Raw genomic sequence first — 12,172 nt, forward strand, 5'->3', positions numbered from 1 at the left:
TTTTTTCTTTCTGGAACAATATAAAAATTCTGGCTGCCTTTTCTGGCAGAGAAATGTTGAATTATATTTCTTTTTCATATAATATATAGCCTTTCTATTAGATAAGTCTTTAGGGAAATGAGCCAGCATCCTTTCCCACCCTTACAAGCTGTCAGATTATTTTATTTGTTTTGCAAACTTGAATTGGCTAGAAGTTATCTATTGAGATGGGCCAAGTATAAGAAATCAAAGTGATGTACCCCACACAATCTCAATCACCTCAATGTGACTGCAATTTCTCATAGACTCCAGACTACCCATTTCCAAATCTCGTTCATCAGTGATCAAAACAACTTAAGGATGTTTGGTTTAATTTTATCTGATAAACAAGGTCAGGTCTGGACAACACCTTAAAGAGAGCTTTTCAGGAAAAAATTTAACCCAGAAAGTAATGATGTTAAATAAGTTTCACCTTTTTCAGGCAAGTTGAACACATAGAGAGGATATTTGATGTATGACACAGAACTAGATCCTGGTTCATGTTTTCTTATAAAAAAATCCATGTCTCTGTACTCTTTCTGCCAATTCTTTTTTTTTTTTTTAATATTATCTGAAACTCATTTCAAGTGGCTAACCTATATTTATACATTAGAAAATTTTATATTCTTTGGAACTATTGGATCCTTGCTGTTGTAAAAATGATTTGCAACCTTTTTCTGTCTAAAATGTTTACTTTTTATTAAAATTTAAATTCTTTTATTGAGGTAAAAGTCACATAACATAAAACATACTATTTTAGCCATCTGTACAGTTCAGCAGTACTGAGTACATTCGCATTGTTGTGCAACTCTCACCATCATCCATCTCCTGAATTTTTCACCTTCCTAAATTAACTTTTATATCAAAATGTTCCCCAGAAACCTCCTCACATACAGTGGACAGTCTCTGAATTATTCTGTCAATAATGGTGTAAAGTTGATCAGCAAGTTACTTTTCCGTGAATAACTGATGGTTAATAATGAGGTCGTACATTAATTGAAGACTTGTGACTAGAATATTATCTCATTTAATCCATTAGTTACATCATAAAAATTTGTCTGAAATTTGGCTTATTCATTTATCATTGTAGCTGTTAGTAATAGGCCTGCCATATCATTTGGAGCTCAATAAATATTGGGAGAATAAATGAATACATTACTGAGAGCTTGTAAGTCCATCAACTTTATATAAAATGCTAACTTTTTCTTGAATTACCAGCAAGTTTGTAAGTGTTCTTTCCTATAAAAATGAATTATATATGAATACGACTCTGATGACCTTACAGTTTGTTTGGAGAGAGGAAAAAAAAAACATAAATAGATAATAAAATCAGCAGCCACAAGTTGACACTAGAGAAAGATTAAAGATAGTGTTATGGAAGTTCAGAAGAGAGAAATTATGATCATTTAAGAGAATCAAGAAGGATTCTGAAAGGATGTAATTTAATAGAGCCTTAAAAATAGGTAAGATTTTTGTGTGGTGAAAAGGGCTATCATAAGGTATAACATAGACCCTAGAGCTGGGCTCTGGGTTCAAATTCCAGCTCTATCTAGTAAATTTGGCCATTATGGATGAAGTTATTTAACCACTCAAGGTAAAATAGCAATGGTAACAGGCTCCACTTTCTAGAGTAGTTGTGAAAATATCCCTAATTACTGAATGGATTTTCCTGATAAAGGCACAGTATCAGATTCAATTCTGGTGACCAGTCATCTAGTTTTTACAATACTTAGCGACCTTCTTTAGTGAAACTGAACCACGCTCCTACTTAGATGGTACTCAAACTGAGCCACACCTCGTATTGAGACTTGAACCCACAGTCCCTGACTTAGGAGGGGACTCAAATCCTTTTCTTTTAATTGAAACCACTCACCCGGTCCCAGGACTTACTGAAGCTCAGCTTTCTTTGTCTCATCACAGAAAGAATTCAGTGTAAGGCAAGTTCAGTTCAGTTCAGTCGCTCAGTCGTATCTGACTCTTTGCAACCCCAGGAATCTCAGCACGCCAGGCCTCCTTGTCTATCACCAACTCCCGGAGTTTACTTAAATTCATGTCCATCGAGTCGGTAATGCCATCCAGCCATTTCATCCTCTGTCGTCCCCTTCTCCTCCTGCCCCCAATCCCTCCCAGCATCAGGGTCTTTTCCAATGAGTCAACTCTTCGCATGAGGTGGCCAAAGCATTGGAGTTTCAGCTTTAGCATCAGTCCCTCCAATGAACACCCAGGACTGATTTCCTTTAGAATGGACGGGTTGGATCTCCTTGCAGTCCAAGTGGTGGGCAAAGAGTGAGTTTATTATCATGGGATGCTTCTGAGAGATACAAGGGGGCAAGCAAGGAGTGCAGGCCCAAGAACAGATGGGGAGACATTTTTATAATCAAAGAAAGAGTTGGGAGGGGAGAAGATCACTTTCTTCCTCAGTCTTGTATAAATGTCAAGACTTGAATCATTAATTCCTCCTTTGACCCCATATGGTCTAACTGGGATGATCATGGTGCTTTTTAAATCATATGTATTTCACAGAAGGATGATAACATATACTAAAATATGGTAATTCATCTCAGATTTCAGTATAATATCCACTTTCACTTGGTTTCTTTCCCTTTTCACCTATATTTCTGTCTTGGCTACATGCAGAAATAATTCTCTTTAAGGACTCCCTTACTTCATGTAACAAGAGTCAAACCACTCATCTGTTGTCTTGTACTTTAAGTACATATGTGATTGTTGCTTGCTTACTAGAGTCTTTTCTTGAGTGGTCATTAGCTAACAACAGTCTCCCAAAGTCTCTTAAAATTCCCTTTCTGTTTTTAATCCTCCAGTGGGAATTCTAAACACTTTATCCTACTCTATCCCTATCAAAATAGGATATGGAAAGTAATCAGACAGCATCATTTACAGCATAAGGAGAAGGAAATGGACATTAGATCATTCTTGAGCATGTGATCCTAGACTCCGCAAAGAACCTGCTGAGGGCCTCTGTTGTGCTCAGTGGGGACCACCTCGATCCTTGTAGTATTTCTACCACATGATTTGCAGTGGTGTTAGCACTACAGGACCTCATGTGGCAATCAGCACTCTTGACAAGAGTGCAAAACCTGGTGGGGTGGGTAATGAGAGCTGAGGGTCTTGATTCTTCAATTTAGAAACCTGTGCTGCTCTTGCAAAATTCCCTCTCATAATCTAACTTCCTGTCCTGCTTCCAGGAAATGTTTTACACAGAATGCGATGGATATATGGTAAAGACTGTCTCATTTGAGATTCCAGGAGGCAACTATACAGATCCCAGCACTTTTCTTACTTACTCAGAACTTTCAAGGAATGAAAATTGAAATGGGCTAAGACTTCTGACACCTACCAGAGCATTTCTCATTGTCCTTATTGAGTGTAACATTAAATTTCTTTTCATATAAGGTCTTTCTATTCTGAAATCTCTCCTCCAATTTTGTCTTTCAGATCAAGCACAAAGACTTAGGTACAAAGACTTTTGTCTGGTTCAATACCCCTTGAGGAAAATTGTAGGGCTGTAGAAATGATAAGTAAATGTTCTTTACAATTCATAGCACCATAGTATGACTCTTTGTACAGCTCTATCACTGAGCAGTAATATGAGAAATTATCAGCTCCAAGCAATAGATATATTTGTGTTGCTTTCCCTTCAGTTGTTTAATAAAAGTGAAATCAAGAACACTATTATTTATAGATTTAACTTCCTGGGAAATTAGAACTTACTTACAATGCGATCTTTTAAGTCAAAATGAAAATGAAACTCATTTTAAATGTTAGGTTTACTTGCATTCAATGTACCGACTGAGGTTAAAAAAATATATATATACATATATATATATTTGTATTAAAACTGGTATGTGTGTTATAAAAGCTATCATTTTAACTTGCAAAAATGGTGTTCACGATAAAATTCATTATCCTCTATTATGTTTCTCTCTTAATGAAATATATCATATATTTATACATCAAATTTTCAAAGAAAGAAGGCAAATAATATATTATTAGAATTGGCTGATTTGGTTTCCTAACACTAAAGGGAGAAAATCCTTTGATTACAAAAACTGCTTTACTTTGAAGTGGACAAGAGAGGGCACTCATGTATTTCATATATAATTGTACATAATTTTTTTCAGTTGTTAAAGGGTTGACTTAAACAATCCTTAATACAGTTTTAAAAGGGTTGAAAAATGTAAAAATAATACATAACATTGATACAAACATATTTTTATAAATAAAAGCAAGCAGGAAAAGAATTTTTGGAAGTTTTCTATACATATAGTTTTAAAGGGACTTTGACTAGCAAATTGAAATAGGAACAAACAAACATAAAAATCTTTTTCTACTGAGTTTCATTTTAATTCAATTTGAAATAAGCAAACATTTAAAAATAATGTTAACTTCCCCCCCACCCCAAATAAGAAAGACTTCTTTCAAATTAAAATTAGTCAGATGCTAGATTTTGATTTGAAAAGATGTTCCCTGGCTGATAACATGGAATCAAAATTGCCAAAATTTATAACTGAAAACAGTGGAATGGTCTCAGCTCAGTTCCAAGGAGAGTCCTGCTCCCTTTCCAAGGAGCAACCTAATACCTGCTGTGAACCAGCCCACCGAAGGGAGGCTGGAACCTGGAAGGAGAGCGATGCCTCAGGACAGAAGAGAGGTGAGAGGCAGAGCCTGCTCTGGGTTCTGGCTGCAGCTGTCACTTCTTGCCCCCAGCACCACTCTATTCCGTGTCCAGACCACGTTCCTGCAGACCATCATAGAGTTTTGCATCTGAGTGGATGTTTAGATTTTTCCTGAAATATTTTAGCCATCAAGTGTTAAACATAAAATGTGTAACATTTTTCAGAGAGATTTTCCTAGTGGACCTCAGAAGGTAAGGAGCCTGGGGACAGCATCTTTATCCAAAGATCAAAAGGTGGGGCACACAGCCAGAAATATTCAGAAACTTCAAAGCAAAGAAATAAATCAGATTTTTTTCTTCTTCTAAAGATAAGGGATTAGTCATTAAAATCTTTTCCACAAGTATTTGGTTCAGAGTTGGAGAACAAGTCATAACTTTTGCTGCCTTCAAATATTCTAATGTTTGTGTGCTTTAAAAGTCTTGCCTTTTGTAATGTACTGGAAACCACAGGGAAACAACACTGTCTCCCTAGTCAATTTCAAGTTTTTTTTTTTTTTAATCAAGACAGAGTGCTTTACAGAGAGGTAGACACATTTGTGAATTTGATCTTGTTGCTCATCGATCCTTACACGCTTCTCTTCAATGGTTGTAATAGCAGCCATTACTTCTGACACATCAATGGGAAATGAGGATTCAGGACAAAAGAGGTGGTAGTGATGTGAAAGCAAGATCCATTTATTCTTTCAGGCTTACAACAATGGGCAGTTCGAAACAGTGACTGAATGAAAGTGAAGTGACTCAACATTTATTGAGAAAGCTTACTGAACATTCATCAAACACACAGGATCAAGAAAACAGTTCTCAAAGAGATATACACAGAATCCCCATGACAGACATTCTCAAACTTTTTGTCTCAGAACACTTTTACACTCTTAAAAATTATTAAGAACCTTAAACAGCTTATGGGTTATATCACTCTATAGCCAAAAATAAAACATTTATTAATTTATCTTTTAAATAACAGTAGTAAATATTTTCTTATGCAGAATAACTATATTACCCCCAAAATTACAGCTGACCCCTGAACAATGAGGATTTGAATGCACAGGTCCATTTGCATACCAATATTTTTCAACAGGAAATATTATAGTACTACACAGTCTATGGTTGGTTGGTTGAATGCATGAATGCAGAGGAATTACAGATATGGAGTGACTATAAATTACATGAAGGATTAACCTCGACATTTTTCAAAGGCCAGCTGTAGTTATGAGAATACAATTGTTTTACATGTTTTAACATTGTTCTAAAGTTCTGGCTTAATAAACTGGAATTATCTTATCTGAGTCTTTATTAAATCTATTGTGATCTGTGATTTTCACTGCAGTATATGAAGGAAATCTGGTATCAGACAGATGGAAAAGGGAGCAGTATTTTAGTGGCTATTTTTTTAGATCATTGTAATATCCTTCTTTTATACTACCTCAAACTTCAAAAAGTGCTGGTTTCTTAAAGATTAATTGTCATATAGAATCTGAAACCATGTTCATGAAGTTTTTTGTAATCTGTTACATTAGCCTGTCTATACCTTGAATGTATTTTTTATGCATCTGTTTTGTTATATCATAATTTATTACTTGGAATATATTGGTTAATTCTTTTATGTAGATCTTCCAAATGTACAGTGGAAAATCCCACTGTATACTCATGAGAAAATGAGCTTCTAAAGGGAAATATTATACCAGCATTTTTGCAAAAATTAGGTGACTTCATAGACTCTGAAAATGTCTTAGAAAGCACCAGAGGCTTACACTCTTGGAGAAAAGGCTCAATGGCCTTTTTTTTTTTCCCCCTCTGTAGAGTTTAAACTCATTTGTTGCCCTTTTTGCTCTTTCAGATACCCCACTATAACCACTTTGACCTTTCAATTCACCATGTATGCTTTTTCTCATTTCAGAATCTTTGCTAACTTCTAGTCAGCCTTTGCTAAAGTTTTAGGTCAAATGATACATACTTTGCCTAAGAATCTTATTCTCACTTTTCTTAATCAGAGGTGGGTGCTCTGTCCTATAGGTATTAATCAAAACAATTATTTGTTAATTTTATGAAAATTTGAAATAGAATAAAATCCCTTTGGGGCAAGAATCATGACTGTCTGGATTAGTATGTGCCTTAGTGTATGTCCCTGATAGCTCAGTTGGTAAAGAATTCGCCTGCAATGCAGGAGACTCTGGTTTGATTCATGGATCAGGAAGATCTGCTGGAGAAGGGATAGGCTACCCACTCCAGTATTCTAGGGCTTCCCTTGTGGCTCAGCTGGTAAAGAATCTGCCCGCGATGCGGGAGACCTGGGTTTGATTCCTGGGTTGGGAAGATCACCTAGAGAAGGGAAAGGTTACCCACTGCAGTATTCTGGCCTGGAGAATTCCATGGGTTGCAAAGGGTCAGACACGACTGAGCCAACTTTCATTTGCACTTTAGTGTGTATTAGTCACTCAGTTGTGTCCGACTCTTTGTAACGCCATGGACTGTAGCCCGCCAGGCTCCTCTGTCCATGGTATTCTCCAGGCAAGAGTACTGGAGTGGGTAGTCATTCCCTTCTCCAGGGCATCTTCATGACCCAGGGATCAAACCCAGGTCTCCTGCACTGCAGGTGGACTCTTTACCATCTGAGCCACCAAGGAAACTCAGGATGTGACTTACGTTTTTACTACATCTATTCTTTTTCATTTCAAATAATAAACAAGTAATAATACTTTGGGAGTAAAGAGAAAGAGATGATTTTCTGCTGCACTGAATTCTACTACCTTTGGTCTAGTACTGGATTCTTGATATAGCCAAGTACGTTATGTGGGATTTTCTCTTTGTAGGCAAAAGTAATCCCTCTGTTAAATCTTTCCATTCTTCAAGGCACAGGTCAGGTTATATGTCCTCTAATAAAATAAAGAAAAGTGTTTCTAATCAGTTCCATCTAACAATGATTGCTCATTCCTTTGAACATATGTAACCCTGAATACTCATTGGAAGGACTGATGCTGAAGCTCCAATACTTTGGCTACCTGATGCAAAGAGCCAACTCATTGGAAAAAGACCCTGATGCTGGGAAAGATTGAGGTAGAAGGAAAAGAGAGTGACAGAGGATGAGATGGTTGGACTGCATCCCCAATTCAATGGACATGAACTGGTGAGGAACACGAAGGCCTGGCATGCTGCTGTCCGTGGAGTACAGAGAGTCAGACATGACTTGGTGACTGAACAACAAAACAATCCTTAAAGTATTTTCATACTGCTCATTTGGCAACTTACCATGTATTCATTACCTTAAAGCAATGGTTAATTTGGGTCCATATTTTCCCTACAAGTAGTGAGCTTCTTGAAAGTAGTAACATGTTCTCTCTATCTTGGGAGCCTCCCTGTACACATTTGGAACTTCCTAGTACACTTCACACTTTTTGACACACAGCAGATGATTAGTAATTGATTTTGACTGATTGACTAATTTGTTATTGGGAATCTTAGACATTTTCTGTAAAGCACCATTCCAGAGTAACATATCATTAATTTTGAATGTGTAGAACAGTCTTATTTTACATTTTATTCTGAGGAACCTGCACCGTGCAAGGCAATAGTTGTCCACATAAGAAGATAAACATATCCTAGTTTAAACTTTTCTTGAGTATACATTCATTAAATGTATTTGTCCCAAATAATGTGTGTTTCTTTCTTTCTTTTTTTTTTTTTTTTGAGACATCTGATTGTGTAATTGACAGCGGCAAGTGACAGAAATTCAAAGTCTTAAGTAAAAGGGAAATTTTTTGGTTCATACAAATATTAAGTCCATGGGTGGAGATGTTTACTTAAGCCTGATAAAATCCAGAAGCTCAAATAATAATAGAAGCTTATCCATCTCTTGGATCTATCTAAACATCTACTTGTTTTTCATCTCTTTTCCTTCTGATCTCATTCTCTCATACCTTAGTCAAGACCTCAAGGAAATTCAGGTCTCTTTGCTTACAGCCTACAATCCACAAGAAATAAACACACATTCTCTCTAGCTTCTCCAGTTGCAATCTCAGTGGAAGCACTCCGATTGGTTCAGCTTAGATCATGTGACCATCCCTTTTAGACCAATCAGTATAGATAAAATTTTGGACGGCCAAGGTTGGATAACCCCCAGTCTTACGCACTTCACTACTTTCATTCTCAGTCTAGCCATAACCAGATGAGATGGAGATGGTACAGAAGCCTAACAGAAATTAAAACGCTAGACAAAAAAGGGTTATAAACTATATCAGGATTCAAGATTTCTTTGCAATAAAATAAATTTATATTTAGTCAAAGCAAGAAGTATTTAAAGTTGGATATAAAGAAAACATTTTATGTTTGGGTTATTAGATAGGGAAAATATTGTATACTTGGAGAGAAAATAACTTCCTCTTTAAAAAATAACAAGATTATAATTTGGAAGAGAAGATACACTTATTTTATCAACACATGAGCTGAGGCTTGAAGGCGTATCATTTACCATTTCAGAATTTCAGTTCCAATAAAGTTAAGAAATTTTATACTATTCTTTTATGGTTCTAGGGAGAATATTAGATAATGTGTTGAAGTACCTAAAATGAACTTGACACATAGCAGTTACTTAATACATGTTAGATTATTATTAGATCCATTATTCTCTACAATATTATTATTTTCTTCTCCTTTTTTCCTTTCTCTCTACTGCAGAAGGTGAGGCATCAGCTGGCCAGTTTGGGGATATTAAAGGTCCAAATTTGCTTTTCCCCACCTGTCCTGTTCACTCCTACTCTTAATCATTGCTTTTTAACCTAGGTTACATGTTAAAATTCCTGATGCCCAGGTGCACCATAGACATATTAAAGTCACAATCCAGGATGGGTCTCAAGAGCAGTACTTTTGTAATTTCCTGGAGATTCCAAAATATCGCCAAGGCTGAGAATCATTTTCTTTCAATTCTTCAATTCTTTTGGTATATTACACACATTAATGGTACACTATGCTGTTAACACTTACCAAGTTTTGAGTTATTTCTGCATTAAGCATGTCTTTTATTTTATATATTCTGATGCTCTGACATTCAGATGCTTTGACACGTGGGGCCTTGCTGACCCTGGAGCAAGTGCCTCTCCCAGGTTTAGCCAATTCCTACTGATGGTAAAGAGCTCACCCACAAGAGTACTTTTCACACACAAACCAACCGATCTAGGGTTCACAGCCCAATCACTTCCTTCACACTTGGGCCACCACTCACCTGCTCTAATCAATCCTGGGCAAAGTGCCAGACAACTAGTGATAACTCCCATGTCTTAAATATTCTAAACCAATTCAAACTAGCTAATTTAAGCCTAGCTGTTCCTTCCTGCAGGAGCCACAGTGAAGTCTTTCACCCAGTTTCCTCTCTTCCCACCTCCTCCCTGATTCTTCCTCATGTGGCCCCCCCCTGGCCTTGCCTGCCTCCTCTGAAGCAAACCGTGTTTCCAGTGGCAATCATCTCCTAATGATTGGTCTTACTAGCCTCAAATTTGTACTAACAGATGATTGTTCCCTGGACAGCACTGGGATTAAGCACAGATCCTAAAATCCATATATAACTTTACTCTTTGTATCTGAGGTTCCACATTTGCAGTTGCAACCGACCACAGATTTTGTAGAATTGTAGTATTTACTATTGAAAAAAATTGCCTATAGTGGATCCTTACAGTTCAGATTCGTGTTGTTCAAGGGTCAACCGTACTATCTCTAAAAACAGTTTTCCTCAAGCATACTGTGAGCACTTTAAGAGAAGAGATGACCTTTCACATTTTCCTAGTACCCTCCTAGTACTTCATTTAGTGTGGTCAGTGTTAGCTTTTCAATAAATACTTGCTACTTGATTCCATTTAGGACCTTTGTGTTAAATTGAAAATAATTCTCTGGAAAAACACAGATATTTACTTAAATAATGTGAATTGCAATCTACTATAATTCTTTAGGAAAATTGGTGTAAGACCATGTGAAAGATTAAGATTAGGGGCTTTCTAATTAACTCTGTATATTTCTCCCCTTTATATCTTTCATTCATGTTTTTAAAAAGCCGAATGAGGCTCATGACTTGATGTTTTAATAGCCTTTTAAAAACAGGTTCTCACCTGCTTTGAAAACCATATACATGAAGCCAAGAGCAGGTTAAAACCTGGTCACCTCATTAATACCTTTAGTGAGGGTCAAAGGCAGGTTAGGATTCGGTCATCTCATTACTACTTATTTAAGCACCTCAAATTTAGTAGCCAGGGAAGGCATTAATGAGGTGACTGAGTTCTAACCCACTTCTGATGCAAGTAAAGGCACAATGTTTAAGGTAGATGACAACATATTGTGAAAAATGCAACCCAACCAGAGAAATAGTACGGTTGCAAGATTGTTAAGAATAATATTAATACCTTCTTACCATGCTTACCACATTTCATACTTAAATGTATTTTGCTGTATTATGGGCTTCCCAAGTGGTACAGATGGTAAAGAATCCACCTGCCAATGCAGGAGACACAGGAGACATAGATTCAATCCCTGAGTTGGGAAGAGCCCCTGGAGTAGGAAATGACAACCCACTCCAGTATTCTTGCCTGGAAAATTTCATGGCTAGAGGAGTCTGGCAAGGTCTACAGTCCATGGGGTTGCAGAGTCGGACATGACTGAGCATGCAGTGGCTTGCTGCATTATGTCATTTCATGACACAACAGCTCTGTGTGAAAGGTCCTATTATTATCTTTGACAGGTGAGAACACTGAGACTCAAAGAGGTTAAGTGACTTATCCAAGGTCATACAGCAAATAATTAGCAGAAATGATCTGCCTTCCTTTAGTATCATCACTCTCTATTTGCCCTTCCCTAGCCCTAACTTGGCATCTGGTCCCATCACTTCATGGGAAATAGATGGGGAAACAGTGGAAACAGTGTCAGACTTTATTTTTTGGGGTTCCAAAATCACTGCAGATGGTGACTGCAGCCATGAAATTAAAAGACACTTACTCCTTGGAAGAAAAGTTATGACCAACCTAGATAGCATATTCAAAAGCAGAGACATTACTTTGCCAACAAAGGTCCATCTAGTCAAGGCTATGGTTTTTCCAGTGGTCATGTATGGATGTGAGAGTTGGACTGTGAAGAAAGCTGAGCGCCGAAGAATTAATGCTTTTGAACTGTGGTGTTGGAGAAGACTCTTGAGAGTCCCTTGGACTGCAAGGAGATCCAACCAGTCCATTCTGAAGGAGATCAGCCCTGGGATATCTTTGGAGGGAATGATACTGAAGCTGAAACTCCAGTACTTTGGCCACCTCATGCAAAGAGTTGACTCATTGGAAAAGACCCTGATGCTGGGAGAGATTGGGGGCAGGAGGAGAAGGGGACGACAGAGGATGAGATGGCTGGATGGCATCACTGACTCAATGGACATGAGTCTGAGTGAACTCCGGGAGTTGGTGATGGACAGAGAGGCCTGGCGTGCTGTGATTCATG

This window comes from Bos javanicus, chromosome 5 (genome assembly GCF_032452875.1).
Source record: "Bos javanicus breed banteng chromosome 5, ARS-OSU_banteng_1.0, whole genome shotgun sequence".
Lineage (NCBI taxonomy): Eukaryota > Metazoa > Chordata > Mammalia > Artiodactyla > Bovidae > Bos > Bos javanicus.